The sequence below is a fragment of the Thermobia domestica genome, chromosome 7, assembly GCF_964235325.1.
Source record: "Thermobia domestica chromosome 7, izTheDome1.hap1.1, whole genome shotgun sequence".
Taxonomy (NCBI): Eukaryota; Metazoa; Arthropoda; class Insecta; order Zygentoma; family Lepismatidae; genus Thermobia; species Thermobia domestica.
Genome location: NC_137460.1, coordinates 150,351,351 through 150,371,018, shown reverse-complemented (window position 1 = coordinate 150,371,018; position 19,668 = coordinate 150,351,351). Strand labels below are relative to the sequence as shown.

Here is a 19,668-nt window from a genome sequence, read left to right as displayed (position 1 = left end):
CTTAAACTAATGATTTTGCAAAGCTCTTCTTTCTTTTAAGACCCAAAAAGGAAACATGATGGCAGAAAGTTTCGAAAAGTGTCGTTATTTTCACTGCTAGTACCTAATTTTAGATAGTGTATATTTACAACGAAGGCAGGGTGCACGTGCACCTTTGCACCCTCCTAAATCCGGCCCTGTGTATGTATAAGATGAACATGAGTGCACAAATGTCACCTCACCGAAAATTGGTCGGAATGATAAAATAAAGGGTCATACCTCAATAACAAAATGTCACACGAGGTATGACTCTTTATTTTATCGTTCCAACCAATTTTCGGTGAGGTTGTGCACTTATGTTCATCTATATATATATACACACAGGCCGGATTTAGGGGGTGCAAAGGTGCACGTGCACCCTCCCTTCGTTGTAAATATACACTATCTATAATTCCATAAATGCACCAGTAGAGGTGAAACATGGATGACAACAGAGTCAACATAGAAGCATAGAATGAAGTTTTCTATCAATAACAAATTATAAGTCAGTCAGGAACTGAAAACTGGAACACTCTCCATATCGACTGGCACCTTAATGAAATCTATGCTCGAAATAAGCACTACAATCTTTTACTCGACCTTGATCCGGCATTTGGGGCCGCGGTGGCTCAGTGGTAGAGCGTTCACCTCTGGTGCTTGGGGTCTCGGGTTCGATCCCAGCCTCCGCCAAGTGAACTTTGTGGTGGACAAACACCGTGTGCGTGGGTTTTTCGGGGTTCTCCCGTTTCCTCCCACTTTCTTCATTCCACCATTTCATTCATTACTCATCATCACCGTCTCCTTTAGCCTAACCGGCATAACAGTGGGACGTAAAACTGAAAAATTTCATTTCATTTCATTTTTGATCCGGCATTTGGATCTTGAATTACATATAGCTTTTCATTTTATCGTTCCGAACAAATTTTGGCGGGTTATAGTTCCTAAATAACGTACTTATGCATCTATATTTGTAAGTTGGTTAATTTGGAATTTCACCGTTTCGTTCAGCACCGAGGCTGTACGAGATATGGACTTACAGCTTAGCGTGGGATCCAAACTACATAAGCTCTCATCAGATATCAAACCCGCGTCTCTCACCGAAGGCGCGTACGATAACCATATAGTTACGAAGGAGGTTGTTTTCATGTTTTCGTGTGAGAACTCATTTCCTTAAACTCTTTTGGTTATCTCCGAATATCCTGTATATAGCATTTATGCATGTTTTTTCACTATACTATTGGTTAAAGTTTAGAATTAGTTATTTTAAGAAATATAATTTCATTTGAAATACTACAAATAGTGTGCAGCATAACATTTGAAAACGTACAAAATATTTCTTCATATTCTCACTTTTATGCTATATAATGGTGTTTCAACGAAAACATTACTTTTATATTTTTCTAAATCTTGTAGAGTTATTCACAATTATTGCACTTTCTGAATGACATAAACTGGACATGCTCGAACTCAATTCCACCAGTCACGTGAGGAAATAAAACGAAATAATCCTACACAGGCCCATATAATTCCACGTAACATGCTACAGTCACATACATGTCGTTACAATCAGAGAATGTGTTTCACTCGATTAAAAAGCGTGTTATTATATGACACTAACTTGCATTTGTTCTGCTCTGCTTGCTCAGCTAAAATGAAACAAAGAAAAAACATTTAGCGTCGTCGTGGTCGCTAACTACAACTCAGATAACGTCTAACGGAGCTTTCTGTTGAACGCATGAGAATACATGAGAGCCCCTCCTCTCTCTCTCCTTTCTAATGCAATGATAAGTCAAAGGTGATCAAGTTATGGGAGAAAATGGTAAGAAAATTGCGAAAATAAGCTATTAAACCAGAAATAATTGCCCTCTATTTTTCAGTCTTAATTTGGCACTACTGTTATTTCAAGATTTTACAAGGTTCCTACGTATTTTATATTAGTCTGTGTGTGGCCACAATTATCGCAAAGTGGCAAAAGGATCGAGTAACCTTCGAAAGCGTTGACATCTAAAAGTGGAAATTATATAAATAACAAACACTTTCTGACCAGAACAATACATTTGTGTATTAAAACTAAAATAAAGTGTTACAGTTTCAACAACTTTACGTACTCTTTCTTAGACAAGTGTCTGAGGAAGACAGCGTTAAAACTAAAATAAAGTGTTACAGTTTCAACAACTTTACGTTCTCTTCCTTAGAGAAGTGTTTGAGGAAGACAGCGCTAAGTTGTTGAAATTGTAACACTTTATTTTAGTTTTTAACACACAAATGTATTGCTCTGGTCAGAAAATGTTGTTTATTTATCTAGTAAGTTCCAGAGTCGTAATGGATAGAGTTAGGGTTACGTGCAAATTTTATATGAGCATCATTAGAGCAACCCAAAAGCATAACAGCAATTTACACATATGGTTGGTATCTTGAACATGGTTGTGGTTGTCTAAGAGTCCACAAGAAACTAATTTTAAAAGCATAATTTTAGAAAATAAAGCATAAAGCATAATTTAAAATATATAGCACAATTCTTGAAAAATTCTGTTTAACCCCATCCACAGTTGCGATATGAAATGAGATATCTAAATTACGTACTTTAAAATAACTTTTTTTTTTTTCAATCAATTTCCTGGCAGCGAGAATTCTATAGCTCATTTTAAGCAGAGACGTAGAAAACCTGCGTCCGTATCATCATTATAGGCACTGATGCAAATCCCGGGGGGATGAGGGGGACATGTCCCCTCCAATCATGAAACTGGGGGGACTGTCCCTCCAATAATCCAATTTGAAATGTATTTTTGGGGAGAAATGTGATGATTTGTGTCCGATTGCCACAAAGGAAAGTGAGATGAAATTGATGTCTCCCACAGCATAAGCTTCAAGTATTCCCGCCTCCCAATGTTGAAGAAACTCTGCTTCCCTGATACCCCAGACCATTGTAGCATTGCTTCTCAACTTCATAAATATTTTAAAAATTGCTTAAAAAAAATGAGAATGGTCTTAACCGTCCCCTCCCCCCAATGTTGAAGATAGATATGCGCCAAGGTTTTGTCTGGGGTGACAGAGGGCCAAGACTATTCGGTATAAGTAAAGTTTCGCGTTTATTCATTCGTATATTATTATAAAAAATCATTAAAATGTATATACATCTCAAACTCAGGGGGAGGAGAACTGTCTCTTGCAGCCCCAAATGACGCCCATGATTTGCACGTCCACTGATTTGGTCAGTAGTGGAGCGCTTACCTCTGGTGCGTGGGGCCCGTGGTTCGATTCCCGCACAAGTAAGTTTCTGGTGGACAACATCGTGTCCGTAGGTTTTCTGAGGATACTCCAAATTACTCCCACATTCTGATTCCATCATTTAACACACCATCATTCACTTGCCTTAAACATCGCTTTCCTTAGCCTAAAAGGCATAATTGTGGGACGTTAAATTGAAAGATTTCATTTCCATTGATTCGGTCACAATCATATATGATATTTTTGTTGAATTACACACATGGACAGGATGTACAGAATATTTAACAGATATTTTTGTAGTGAAAGGAATATAACTGTTGGTTTTTCATCAACGAATTGTTTCAGGCTATTTAAATGCAGATGTTTTGAAAATGACGTAGGACTTTCTTCTCCTTCGCATCTCAATCCGAGGCTTCTATTGATTAAGGTCAAGATCCGCAGGTGACTTGTTCAAGAGAAGAGTAGGTCAGTCTCCTTTGTACTTCGAGGTGACAATGGTAAGACGCAAACTCCTTATAACTGTCGCGACATTTGGACAGCGCACTAGCTCCCATCACAGTTATTATGGCTAGAAGACCAGATCTCACTACATTTTAGCCTCCCCAAATTGCCTCAAATTCTGAGTTAACACCGAAAATTCGGCACCTGCACTTAAAGCTAGAACAACACCCACCCACAAAAAGGTATCCCAGAACTCTCTCGTGGCTAAGCGGTTAGCGTATGTGCCTTTGGCGTGGGAGACCTGGGTTCGATTCCCGGAGCTCATGTGGTTCAGATTCCACATTAATCAGTAGGTCCTGTCTCATATAGCCATGCTGCTGAAAGGGACGTTAAACTCAAAATCAACTCAACTCAAAAAAGTTGTTAGACTAAAAGGGGGAAAATTTTGGACGTAATTATCTTGTTGAAGTTTTAAGTAACTTTCTAGTTACTACTCACAGATGTATGAGTAATTTTTGGACATGTGGGAAGGAGCAACTTCTATTTCAACAACTGAATTAGCTATTGTGTGATTGGGGTTTAATGGCCTTTTTCAAGACTGAGCCTGCATGAGACAAGGGATCCGATCCACTATTTGGTTTGTATACGAGACAAATATTCTACCAGGGGACGAATTGCGTATTACGAGCACAAACAATATACAAGTTAGCCATCTGGTGGCAATTGGCTACATAGTTTTTGATAAATGTCTCACTCTTAATACACAGTAGCTTTGTAAACTAAACTCATTGTCTTCTAGGTAACACAAATGTGATAAATGCCTAATATTCACCATAAAATTATCAAGGATCAATCGTTACCACACCTCAGAATATTTTCTAGTTAACGTATAAAGAATCTCTGACAACTTCCATGACATAATTGTTAAATTACAGCGATGAATAACATACAAAATACAGTTGATATATAAAAACTAACGATTTTTATTTTTTAAAAAAAAACAGAATTATTTATTACTTTATCACTATAATTTGCACGATGCTGTTAATTGTACACCCGAATGAATGAGAGGGAATTTTACCAGTAAAATTCGTTGTAGTTCTGCTGAATTTTTTATATAAGAATAAATAACCGTTTAAAAAAACTCGTTTTTGTGGACTTTGTAAAATTATCTTTAATTTTTTAAATCGTTATTATGTTTTACTTTAATTGCAAGATGTTTTTACATCCATTAATTAGTTCTGTAAATTCACTAGGCGGTTGTAAATTTACGAGAAATTTCGACAATCGTGTATATCGTATTTTCACAATGTGAAACGTAATTCGCGGGAATCAAATTCCAGAGCTTATTTTGGTTCCATAACGGAATGGCATATACCATTAGTTTAGAACAATTAATAATTTCACTAAATCTACAGTAATACGATGGGCTATAGCGAAAAGTATGTGAAAATATAGTATTGTCGTTTGGTGTATGTATCTGCACAAAATTTCAGAACTCTAGATAGTAAGTACGTGAAATTACATTGTCAAAATTTGTATTCTCGTCACCGTCTTTTACTTTAGTTCAACAGGGGGAGGGGGCAGGTTTGCCAACCATACGGTAATTTATCGTGACATACGATAATTTAATCCTTAATGTTATATATGATTTTGTCTTTGCGATAGGTGAATATAGGATAATTTTAGAACTCACACTTTTTTGACGTTTTTGAATGGGCAAATAAATTGTAGATATGCATTAAATAATTATAAATCACACATACACTGATGTTTAAAACGGCAATTCCCGTTAAAATAAATCAACTGGCAACCACGTATTCATTCTTTAAATTCAATTACGTTTACGAGGGTGTAGAAATAATGTTGTTATTCAGAGTAGTGTTAATAAGGTTTTTTTTTTTTTTTTTTTTTTTTTTTTTAATAGTGATGACAGCGACGCCGATTTGGAGTTTGAAACTGAAGACTACTAGATAAGTTTATTACGGTATATAGTATTATTATTAGTAGTAGTATTACTTGTTTCTACGATTATAACGTGCATAACGAATATATGATAGTTTATGTAATATACGATAATTTTAAATACGAAATCGATAATTTTATTCTCTGAGGTTGGCAGCTCTGGCGGAGGGCATTTTCTTTACATTAGGATTACTCTAACAGTGAACACCGTCTAGCTTAAGTGAATTTGTGGTCCGTGGTTTTTTTTCGGGGGTTCTTCAGCTTTCTAGCACTCTTGTTCCATCATTTTTTCATTATAGTTCACTGCCATTAATCGTTCGTCTCAATAGCCTAAAGAATATAACCGCGTGGGATTCACTTAAAAAAAATAAAATATTTCTTGAAAACCCTGGTCAAACAGCGCTTGTGAAAATATTTACAATGTTTAAATATATTTTCCTGTTATTTCTTCCAAATAACTAAAACGAGTTACAATATACACTGATCAGCCAAAACTTTATGATCACTCGTTACTCTTTGAACGAAGTCGTTGGGCTAACGTAAAATGCACGAGGTACAGTAGAACCGCTCGTCAGATGGTGATAGGGATATCATTCGATCAGCCAATGTCGTGGTTGCGTGCAGAATGGGGAAGGCCGGGGATATTTCAATTAGATCAGCGTTGCCAGATCTAGCATAATTTGCATGTCTTTAGCATCTAGCATCTTGCTTTTAGCATCCTGCCCAAACCTAGCATAATTTCAGCAAGTTTATCAAAAAGTCGCAAAACCTGGAGACGAGAAAGAGTTAGTAATGGGAAGAAAAAGAACGGCAGAAATGTATCCTGTCCCATTGATTCATACAATCAGTAAACCATACAGGCAGCCTTATTGTTCGAAGCAAGTTCGAAACGGCAGGAGGTCATCCCTTTACCGATACCTTTAGAGAAGAGGCGTGGGAATAAAAACAATTTAGTGTTTCTGAGTTTTATTGCAGACGGTAGCTTCTTGATGAAACATATAGCACACAAATGCAGGTGACTCAAAGGCCTTTCGGCATGTTTTTGACCCAGTCCACCCCAGAGATGCTTTTTTTTTTTTTTTTTTTTTTTTTTTAAAGCTCCAACCAGGGTTTTCTCATCTTTGACTGCGAGGTCATTTTCTTTCAAAATATATAAACAAACACTTTGCATTCATTTATACGACATATTTTTCTTTCTTTGTTCTTCTTAGAAGCCAAAAGCTGTGAGTCTGGCAATGACTGCACTAGTTTAGTTGAGTTACAAAGATTTGGTGCGTGAAGTATTGAGTTCTATTCCCGTATTTTTGCGCTCCGCGTATTTTACGGTACGTTATCGCATCTCAACTTTGGTTTTCTTTTCTTTAAAAACTTCTGAATTAGTAATTATGAGGATCTAGTATAATTTGACCGAATCTAGCATAATTTCGATCAGGTTTTGGAATAATTCCGAGCTGTGAGTCTGGCAACGCTGAATTAGATAGGGATGAGACTGTGATGAGCAGACGGCTGGGAACGAGCATCTCAGAAACAGCACGACTTGTCAGCTGTTCACAACCTACTGTGGTTAGTGTCTTCCAAGGACGGTGAAATCAGCATCAAATCACAAGCCATGGGGCGGGAATAGAAATCAAAGATGTCGGACGTTGTAGACTGTCGAAGCTGACACAACAGGAGGGGCAAATTGTGGCACAATTAATAGGAAACTTTAATAGTAGACAAAGCACAAATACTCATGTTACAAAAAAAAAAAAAAAAAGCCCGTCTGTGTTGCATAAGGTTGTTCATTAAGTTTACTCCGCATCTTAAAAAGAAAAATTATTTTAAAAAAATAGAAATAAGACAGACAAAATGGTATTAAATAAAGGGGTAAAAGTTAGGGGAAACGCGAGGGGATGGCGTTTCCCCACTTCCAAAAATATCGATGGTGTTTCTCCACTTCCTAAAAAATTACAATGGGCAAAAATAGGCAGGGGGACGGCGTGACGTCATGCGTTCCCCCTACCTTTTCAGATTAACTTTTATCCCTGATTAAATAAACCTGTTTGCAAACCTATTCCTACACGTAGGCCAGAAATTTTAATATCCAGTTTATGACGTCATGATTGTTGAGCATCCAAATCTTTATATACTGTACAAAAGCTCTTAAAAATTTACTGGTTCATATAAAGAATTTTAGAGGTACTATCTGGGTATACTCTAGGGATGGCCGGAACCGGTTCCTGGTGGAATCGGTTTTCGGTTCTGAACGGATCCGGTTCTAGAAGAGCCGGTTAAGGAACCGGGCTTTCGGATCCAGGTCTGGAACCAGGTTTTTCGGATCCAGGTCTGGAACCAGGTTTTTCGGATCCAGGTCTGGAACCGATGGAAACCGGATCTACCAGAAGCGGTTCCGCCGAAACCGGAATTTTGTTGCCATCCCTACGCTAAACCCGAGTTGCTGGCAGGCTGTGAACTGTGTGCTAGAAGACATGGAAGCGACAGGCAGGCGCCCAGGTGGCGGCCGCTTGTCTCATTTGGCTAAACAAACTGGGTAACCGGCAAACTCATTAGCTCAACACGCAAACTGGCAAACTCATTTGGCTAAACACCCACTGGTGGACCAATTTTTTTTCTGGGAGGCACAAGCTGGTCGGGGCGGGGAGGAGACAAGCGCGTGGTCCTATTTGCAGTGTTTCGAAGGTAAACTTTGTGAATCCATGCGGGTCTTTGGGGGGGGGGCTTTTAGATCCAGGTCTGGAACCTGTTCCTAAGGTCCGGTTCCGGAACCGGGTTTTCGTATCCAGATCTGGAACCGGTTTCTAAGATCCGGTTCTGGAACCGGGATTTCGGATCCAGGTCTAGAACCGGTTCCGGAACCGATTCTGAAAACCGGATCTCCAAGAACCGGTTCTTCGCGGAACCTGCACTTTGTGGCCATTCCTAGTATACTCTCTACGTTTTTAAGGAGCTTGTCCGTCTGTCTCTCCGTCCGAGAGAAAAAAATCTCAAGACCTATTTGATGGATCACAATCAATTCTGACCAGGATGTAGAGGGACAAAAATTAGGAATCGGGTTCGTTGATGAAGGCGATCCATGCACAAGAAGTGCAGAAATCAACCATTCCTGGTTTCAATGTTCATCAGTATAGAGCAAAAACGGCAATAAGTAGCGAGAAGCTGTTTCCAGCAATTGATTAAGCGTTCCAAGAATACATTTCACCTTTATCCTTAACTCTCTACTACAAAAGAAGTGATAGAAATCGACTACAACTTCCGGACTCAATATTGATCTACATACCAGTAGGCTCGTATTTATATATTATGCACCCCTGTGCTCTAAATAATTTTCGGCCTCGCACAAAATTTGCTGCCATACCCCCCTCCCTCTCGAAAACGACCAATATTAGAATTGAATTCACAGTTTTTGAGGTCACTGAGATGAATAGTGACACTATTAATCCAATTCAACTTCAAGATCATACTCCATTCCCCAGGGAAGGGCGAGATTTTAAAAATAATGGAAAACGATAGATATTAGTGTTGAATTCAAAGTTTTCGAGGTCGCTGAGTTTAACAGTATCAGTTTTCATGATGTTCAAGTACATCCTCACCCCTTGGGGTGGAAGTGGAAGAGTATGGCATTTTTAAAATAATCAGATGAGCTAGCTAATTAGTAACAACTGTAATTAGAGCGAATTAAACACATTAATATATTTTCTCGAGCTTCCACGGGACTCTGTGGGTTGGTAGTTAGTTTTAAATATTCCCTTTTGTGAATCTAAAAAAAAAAAAAAAAAAAAAAAAAAAATCCAAAATTTGCCGCTCCCTAAATTCTGCCGCCCTGTGCTCGAGCACAGAATAGCACTTACCTAAATACAGGCCTGCATACCACAAAAATGATAAGACATAGGGAAAGTTTTTATTGGTATAAATTCAGCATTTTAAAATTAAATATCATCTTCTCTCTCAATCCTCTATCCAAACCGAAAGTGGTAGAAATCAATGACTTCCGGTCGTAACGCTGATTGCTAATAAAGTAATAATTTAACAGACACTAGCAAGATATTTTCTGCAACCAATGAAGCGCTTCAAGTATAGTGCTATATTTCATCTCCAGTCTAATCTGTCTATTAAAACTGGAAGTGATGTTTTATACTACCACTTCCAGTTTCGATATTAATTGAGAAAATTATCACATCATAAAACCAAATTCCTTCCCGCGGTGTACATGTGAAATTGTTTTTAACTTGTTTATATCTTTCTTTCAGTTTAACATCCCACGATTATGCTTTTTTAGGCTAAGGAAGACATGATTAAGGCAAGTGAATGATGATGGAAAAATTGGTGAAATGAAGTTGTGAGAGAAACGGGAGTACTCACGGACACAATGTTATCCACCACAAATTTACTTATCGGGGAATCGAACCAGAAACCCCACACACCAGAGGTGAGAGCTCTACTACTGAGCCTCCGTAACTCCGTGTTCTGCATTACTTTGTAAGTAATTCACTAAAATTTTAAAAAGCAGGGTTGAGCTAAGCTTAGCGAAGAACTTTAAAAACGCAACACACGAAAACTCACCCTCAAATTATATTATATTAGCTGAAATACCTATTCTTCGCATGGGGGTTGTATTGGGAAGTCAACGTGTGAGGGAGTATCACCATTCATCTCAGCGACCGCAAAAACTATGGATTTGACACTAATATCCATCATTTTGAATTATTTTTACATGCCTCGGTACCCCTTCCCCAGAGGTGAACCCCGACCCGCATACAATGGTAGCTGAATTTGAAGTCATCGCTAAGGGAAGTGTCACCATTGATCTCAGTGACCACGAAAACTGTGCATTTGATACTAATATCGGTCATTTTGGATTATTTTTACATGTCTGTATCTTCCCCCCGGTGACCCCGGCCCGCAGCCGAATGGGGTGAATTTTGAAGTTAATGCAATCGAAGTTTCACCATTGATCTCAGTGATCGTGAAAACTATGAATTCGACACTAATATTGGCAATTTTCTACTACTTTTACATGTCCCGGTAAATGTCCCCCTGGCTCGAAATAAATAAATAATAATAAAACCGCTTCGTTTGGTTTGGGGCCTGGACCAAGCTACCTGTGACACAAATTTCATAACTCTCGGTCCACTTGTCTTGTCCCCATGCCGCACACAGACTTAGACACACAGACAAACAATTTTATTTACATTAGATAATTGATCAATTCATTCACAAATTACCGAACCATCAAAAGCATTACATCATATATATTTTTTAAAATCGCTTTTGAATGTACTCGTAACTATATAGTGCATTATGTTTTTGCTTAAAGCAAGGTCTCTGTATTAATTATTATCGAAGTGTATTGCCCTCACGCTGTTCCGGAACTGTAGATTTATCACAGGTATTTTCCTTTATGCCATAAACCCATTGGAACATAACAAAATGTTATGCATTCTTACAACTTATATATATGTTATGTTCCTCGATACTTGTGAACGTTATTATACTGTTAACTGTGCCGTTTGAAGCGGCGTGTGTCGTCAACTGATGAGAACAAGGCCAAGTCGTTAAAAGAGTGAATTAAGAGAAAATACATGTAATACATTGAATACCGCGTATAGGAATATCCTGAAGAATATCGTGATACAGAAAATTATTTTTATAACTTCCGAGAACTTCTCACTATTTTTTTTAAACCATTAATGTATCTTAAATTCTATGTGAAATATGCATATTAAGCGGTCAAGAAAGTTATCTTTTTCACCATCAATATATCTTATAATAATGGTAGTAGAGGTTAATTCATTGATTTCTATTTACGTCCTTCCTCAGCAACGAGACTGTGTAGGACAAAACCTACAACTTAAAGTAGGATGCCTCCCAAGGATTTAGGTGCAACCCCCAAATATACTTTCCTCCCCTCTCAAATTTACCATTTTGCCCTCCAAATTTACTTTCCTCCCTCTCAAATTTACCATTTCCCCCTCAAAATTTACTTTTCTTCCCTCCAAAATTTACTCTTTTGTTCTACAAATTTATTTACCTTTCCTCCCAAATTTACCATTCTGACCTCGAAATTTACCTACATTTCCTCCCAAATTTACCATTCTGCCCTCCAAATTTACTTAGCTTCCCTCCTAAATTTACCATTCTCTCCTCCAAATTTACCTTCGTTTCCTCCTAAATTTACCATTTTGCACTCCAAATTTACTTACCTTCCTTGACAAATTTATCATTCTGCTCTTCAAATTTAGTATCCTCCCCTCCCAAATTTATCATTCTCCACTTTGATTGTACCATTTTCAATTAAAATTTATAACTCCCTAAATATCCTTATGAGTGCAAGCTACCCATTAAAAGTCGCCTGTGGGGATTCCTTGAATTATAGTGAGATCTTCACCCCGTAGTCCATTGAATGTCTTCCAGCAAAAATTGAACCTTGGACCTCGTGCGCACTAACCACTAGACCAACGACGAGGTAGTGGTAGTAGCAGGCCCGTATTTACGGGGGGCTAGGGTGGGTCGGGCCTCCTAAACGTTTACTGCCCGCCCTAAAATTTTCACGGTAGGCTTGCAAATGAACTATAATATTAGTGATGAACTATAATATGATTGGGTCGGCCCCCCTTAACTTCTACCAGTCCCCATAAATTTTTGGGCTGACTACCGGCCGGGGTAGTAGTAGGTAATGACACATCAAACTGGGATCCGCAAAGTTTTCAAATGAAGTACCCATATGAGACATATGATACTCTGCTTCTAATGCCTAAGCCAATGACAACGTAGGCTTCATACTCTGGAAGTTCGAGAACCAATAATGTGAGGCAGTTATGCTGAGATTTACTTGGACTTTTCCTTACACTCAACAGATTAATACCATGATTGCTCCATTAACCTTCGATACAATTTAGATCCTGCCCGCTATTGATCTGTTGTGACATTGGTTTGGTATACACGTATCTCTGAGGAGCAATATTATGAATTCACAATACAAAGTGCGTTAGTTTTCTCGGAACTATCCTCCCACTCCCTAAAGCACACGTTTATCATTGATTCAATTCAGCGGCGCAAATCTGTCTTCAATATTGGGGACAAGTAAGACTGCTTTTTTTTATGTGTGTGTGTGTGTGTGTGTGTGTTAAGCGATGCTCAAAATATTTGTGAAGTTGAAAAATAATCCTGTGGAGGATCAGGGAGCAGAGTTGCCTTCAACATTGGGAGGCGGGCAGATTTTAGGCTTATTCTGGGGGGACATCAATTTCATCTCTTTCCTTTGTGGCAATCGGACACGAATCACCACATTTTTTCCCAAAAAACACATTTCAAATCGGATTATTGGGGGACAATCCCCCCAGTTCCAAGATTGGAGGGGACATGTCCCCCTCATCTCCCCGGGATTTGCGCCAGTGATCCAATTATTCTACCATGTTTATTAGATTCCGTTTTCGTAGGTTTTTTTTTTTTTCGAAAAATTGTCAATTTCGAAAGTAATTCTTGAGCCTTAGTCATAAAAATACGGTACCTATCCGTGGCCAAGTAAATTTGTGGTGGACAACATCGTGTTTGTAGGTTTTCTCGGAATACTCCCGTTATCTTCCATATTATCATCCCATCGTTTCTTCCATCATTATTCACTTGCCTAAATCATCTATCTCCCTTAGCCTAAACGGCATAATCATAGGACGTTAAACTGAAAGATTTCATTTTATTTTATAAAAACACGTTAGATAAAAATATTCCCTTTAATCACTGACGACTCGTATATTAGACAAATAAATAAACACACCTGGTACATGGTTTGTATGTAAACTAAAGGTTACATAGATCTACGGAAATTTACGGACAATATATATATTCTTTGCAAAATACTAGGGTTAACATCACAAGCATACCATGGGAAAGAGACAGGCTGGTAGCCTCCCCAAAAATTTAGAGGGGCGGCTGAAGTTAGGGAGGAACCCGATCCAAACATATTATAGTTGATCAGTATATTATAGTTCATTTGCAAGCATACCGTGGAAATTTTAGGGGGGGGGGGGCCCTAGACCCCCGTGGATACGGGCCTAGAAAGAGAAACAAGTCCCTTGCGATGTTTAACAACCTCCAAATGTTCCATGAAACAATAGTTTTAAAAAGATTTAATTCAACAGTGTCCCTCCTCCCCCTCCTTTCGAGGATGACTCAACTACAGTGGAGTCTCGTTAATTCGAACTTGGATAATTCGAAATACTGGATAATTCGAACAGAAGTCCATTCCCCTTGAAAACTGTATTGAAAACAATAGTAAAAAATCGTGGATATATCGAACTTTTGAACCTATGTTTTGGATAATTCGAAGTAGATACGGTTGAAAATTTTTAATGATGGACAGATGTAAACAGAGAAATACAGTTTTAACGTGTTTTGCAGCCATAGGGAAGAGTAATACAAAAGATAAATAGAAAATCTATGTAATGATAAAGATGAAGGTGAGTTGGGGAAGAAGTAAAGATAGAGAACATGTGCCAATCTCATCTTGTTACAGAATTGGTTGAAAATTTAAGATGAATTATTTATAATGTCAACCAAATGTTATTAATATCGTATTCCACGCAATACATGAAATTCAAGATTTATTGACCGTACAAAAACAATCAAATTTAAGCAAATGAGGTTTACGACTTCTTAAAAGTGAGAACAAAATATTCAAATTGTTAGTGGTGTTTAATTGTTTGGACAATGTATGTTGTAGTGTTGTACGTAAATATATATTTTCCATTGTACATGTAGTTTGAATTATGTGAAGTCAGTGTCGTTTGTTAGTTTGCGGTATTTGATCACGCAAATAATAAGCTGCTTTAAAGGTAACGTCTACACCATATGATTATGTTTTTGATTCACAGTACCTTGGTTTGTTTGTTGTTATATATGTGAAAATGAATGTTGTTGGATAATTCGAATTTTGGATAATTCGAAGTTTTTTCGTGTCCCCTTGGACTTCGAATTAAAAAAAGTCCACTGTATGTAAAATTTCACGAGCTTCTCCTTCAGCGTTTATCATAAATAAATGATACAATCATTGCTAGAAGAATACATTTCTATTAGGTCTTGGAACGTAAGGTAGGATAAGGAAAGGGGGAGGGTCCACCGCAGTAAACTTTCTCGCTTCAATTTCTTAAACTGAATCACGTTGTGCTACATTTATAATGGAAACATTTTATTAGTAAAACTAGCAGCGTTCACCCCGCTTCGCTGGGGTCACCCCGGAACGCAATAAACTTTGTTACTTAGATAATTTTTACTTTTTCGCTTTCAAGTGATATGATAAAAACCATAGAAGATTGGAGTAAATGTTAACATTATATCGCCTGTCATTTATGTTAACCCGCCGAGTGACACGGTCATGTGGGTTGCATATAAATACGGTTAGATTTAGCTATGATGAGCTAACAAAGGATTTGTACGTTATGGACACTTGAATGGTCAATTATCTCAAGACACTGGTAATTGAAAATTAAAGTGATATGATAAAAACCATCTAGGGTCCAAATCTTAATAACCCCCCAAAAATGAAAGAAATTGGTTCAGCCGTATTAGCGTGATGAGCTAACAAAGGATTTGTACGTTCTCTTTTATATATATAGATACGGACAAAATTATAGATTTTCCAAGGAAACTTCGACCGAAGAAAACCCATCCCCAAAAGTAAACTCCCTTTGTGGATATTTTCATAAATAACTTACGTAACATTATAGGTTATTAATCCCCGGAGTAGTTTTTTGAGAAAATCGTTTTAAAAGAACTCACCCCTAAGAGTAAACTATCACTTTTGGACTTTTCCAAGAGAAATGACTTATACTATAATAGAGTTGTTAATTAAATATTGATGTATGAAATTTAAACAAAATCGTTAGAGCCATCTTCGAGAAACTAGCAAATTTCACCCTTCAGTAAACCGTTCGTAATTTTAGGGGTCGGCAGGAAATTCGAAAAACTCCCCTAGGAAATCTTATAAAAACACTTAAGTGTAGGGTTGCTGCAGATACGTCGTACGGTACGGTCTACAAGCAAGTGAACACATGAACTCGTACATCAGAACTAACAGACGGACATGCACAGATATCGAAAGGTAACTTTTTCGGTATGTAGGGACCATGAAAGGTGCAAACCCGTTGAAATCTCGAATTTTATTCACGATTACCATACTCTCTTCTCTCCTAACGTCACTCGAAAGTAAGGAAACAATGAATGGTTTAAAAATAAACTTGTCCGCTTGATTGGTTGGTTAGATGGTAGTTTAGCAGCACCAAGGCCATACGAGACGTGAACCCACAGTTACAGATGAAATTCGACCTACCATAGCATGTTCAAATTTCACGACTCTCTCACAGGAATGAAACTCGGGACCCCGTGCACGCTATCCACTAGACCAGAGGGAGGATATAAACATGTTTGAGGAAAGATTAGGTTAAATATGTGTGTAAGCAATCACCAACCAAATCTGCTCGCTTTCTGTGTCCGTGTACACATTTAAACCCTACTAAGATTACAAAGATAATGATACAAATCAAGTAGTGTCTCTAATAACTGTTGTTTTTGTTCTCGCTATTACACAAGGACGAAAAGAACAATCCACTAGCTTCCCCATGGCCCGAACCCGAGTTCGATTCCTGATTTCACGTTAAGCAATATCGTAGCAATAACGGTTCTACACAAGGGCGCACCAAACGGGTGTGTCCACCAAATCCGGATCCCTGCAAAACCTCGTTACTCAACATAAATTTGTACACTTTCTCAATAAAATCATACTGTGTAACAGGAAATGATTGATGTAGCATGAAAATTTGATCTTACACTTCATCTGCACTCTTTCTCCTATATAGGGCCTATATATAAAAAAATCTAGTTCTTTTTTTCTGAAAATATAGGCCTACATGGAAGTATTTTACAATTATTCATTGTCTTTACAATTATTCATACAATATTGTCTTTCGAGGGCAGAATAATATCCGTTTAATACTACATAGACGTAGTGACTTGTAGTATTGAAACCTCGCCGCAAAACTTGGACCCCTCCCCCCAAAAAATCTGGATGTCCGTCTGGTTCTGTAGACTCCGCGATTCAGGAGGGTCTAATTAAGTTACGAAACTGTTCATATAGGGTTTGTTTTCAGTTCTTCTCAGGGCCGACCTTTAGCCGACTGATCCAATTGCTTCTAATTAGGGTCTGCTCTAGAGGGTAATATATTTTTGCCTTGTGGAATACAAACAACAGTACACTGCAAGTTGTTTAGGAATCTGGGGCTGGCCGTCCAAAATTGTTCATAATTGGGCCTCGCACCTCCTAAGGCCGGCCTGGTTTTGCGGAAAACCGAAAGCTAGTTTCGCCGCCATTGCTATAGATCCACGTTACATATAGCCTCGGCCCTGAAAAGACGAATTAGACTTCATAAGAAGAACCTACGCCCACGTTAGCCCGTCATGTATGAGGGATGATGTTCCTCGGCGATCACACTATCCGAGGAAAGGGATAGGAAAGGAAGAAAGCGGCATAGGGCCTGTATCTTACCATCCCACCATTCGTTTGCTGGGAATTAGGATAACCACTCAGGGTGGCTGGACTAAAAAAAGCTTTTTTACACTCTTTCGACCGAGTGTCCCCACATTGAATCGAACCTGGCACCGCTCGCACCAAAGGCGAGAGCGTCAGCGATTACGCTACACAGTGCTACCGTAACATAAATGACGGGTTTGCAATGTGCAGGAAAAGCAGCACTTAAGTAAACGTGAAATATAAATAAATAAGTTCTTGTTAATTAACAAAAAAGACCTAACATCGAATCTCACCCTGTATTAATCGAATCAAGATTTTCGTTATACATCAGAAGAGTCATTTCGGGGGAGTGGTGAGTTTGTATAATCAACAATAGAAATGAAATGAAATCTTTAACGTCCCACGGTTATGCCGGTTAGACTAAAGGAGACGGTGATAATGAAAAATAAGTGAAATTAAGAAAGTGGGAGGAAACGGGAGAACTCCGAGAAAACCCACGAGCACGGTGTTTTTCCACCACAAAGTCCACATTGTGCGAGCTGGGATCGAACCAGGGACCCCAAGCAGCGGAGGTGAACGCTCTACCACTGAGCCACCGCGCCCCCTAATCAACAATACAGTAGTTACCATTACCCCTTCTCGAAAGGGGTGTTAACAGGTAGGTTTTACGGTGTGCGTTGAGCAAACGAGATTTTGGGAGGGGCCGAATTTTTCATTGGAAATGACACAATCTTTTTTTTTTATTTTTAATTATACCATAATCAAGCTTTTAACAACAGCAAAAAGTTCCGAAATTGAATGAAATTTAGTCTACAAAGCAAGTTATTTTGGTTTTATTACAACCAACTCCGGTGTTCCCTACTACCTGCTATTTTTATTTTTATTTTGGGGAGGAATGAATTTGAATGGTAAATTTGAAAGGTTGCGCATACACTTCAGTAGATGTGCTTCTCGACCTACCTACCTACCTTTTCTAGCTTTTCCAATTAAAATTCTGAAAGACGAACACAATTTACAAAGTGCGTTTAAAAAACAAAATAAAATGTCCGATAGAATAATTGCTATCCTGATATCACATTTACACATTTAGAAGCATTCAAACACACAAGTTGTACAAGATTTCCAAATTTGTCTTGCATTGTAAACAAATTCCAAACCCAGCAGCTTCAACCTCTAATTTCTTTTAGATACATTCATTCCCCTCTGTAATTATTTTGTCACGGAAGAAATCTCGGATGAACATCATCTTCTTTAGATGAAGCATTTAGTAATCACAGGTGTTGACCGATCAAGACAGGCCGTCGGCCTTGAGGAGGCGCTATCCCTTTGCGGTCAATGACGCTAGACGGTTACCATGACTTCCAATACAGAAGAGAGAAAGAGAGAAAAACTTATGTTATCAACAATTTAAGTCAGTAACTAATCGTGAAACAGAAATTTACTTACATGTTCAATTGCTCAGTGTTTTGAACACTTCTTTACAGTTTGACAGCACAAATTTCACAACTGTCTTCCTGCTTTAGCACCCACGTGCAATACACACAATTGTTTATATGTTGTTACATTAGGTCGCTGACAATCACTGCACCATGCGTTTACAAACTTGAATTCACTAATCACGTTTTAAATAGCTGCTTAATTTTCTTACATCCACATGAACACTAGTATAAAAATACGCTTTCTTCTCCGATCAGTACGCAAGACATTCATATGTCAACTACATTCTATTTACTTCAATTTGTGTATGCGTAAATGAACTGCAGAGGCACCACACACGAAACACTACGGATGACACTTGCCACTACAGTCCGTCGGCCTACAACACAGCGGAGAAACTCACCTTACCAGAAGACAGCGTTTGCCTCCAGGTGAAACACGTCTGTTTGGGACCAACGACCATGCAAAATATTCCGGTTTCAGAGCCATCTATTGAGAACTTTAGCTAACACGTTCATGTTATTCCACTACTGGTATTCAACGATGCCACGAGATGGAACAACAAGTCACTAGCTAATACAAACGTCTGATTAAAACAATAATAATAATAATAATAATAATAATAATAATAATAATAATAATAATAATAATAATAATAATAATAATAATAATAATAATAATAATATTATTATTATTATTATTATTATTATTATTATTATTATTATTATTATTATTATTATTATTATTATTATTATTATTATTATTAAAAAAACATACTTTCCTTTTAGAAAAACATAAATCGCACTAAAAAGTAAAAATAAATAAATAAATATAACTAGCCGAACCTGTGCTCTCCACACAGAGCATCATTCATATATGAGCATGAATCTCCTTGTTATTCCTCACGACATCTGTACATGTCCCTTACAGGCTCGTAGCCAGCCCAAATATGTAGGGAGCGCTCAGTAGAAGTTAAGAGAGGACGATCCAACTATATTATAGTTCATCAATATATTAGGTCTATTGTTATTTTTCAGGACTACCGTGAAAATTTTAGGAGG

The 19,668-nt window shown here is 37.9% G+C and overlaps 1 protein-coding gene across 1 annotated transcript in view; it reads right to left on the bottom strand.

Annotated features, from left to right (window-relative positions):
- The window catches only part of CalpC (calpain C), a 254,196-nt gene extending 235,147 nt beyond the window's left edge, over positions 1-19,049 (bottom strand). The window contains exon 1 of the mRNA XM_081765418.1: positions 18,617-19,049. The gene's annotated coding sequence lies outside the window, so the exon portion shown is untranslated. The remainder of the gene's footprint in view (positions 1-18,616) is intronic.
- Positions 19,050-19,668: the final 619 nt, after the last annotated feature.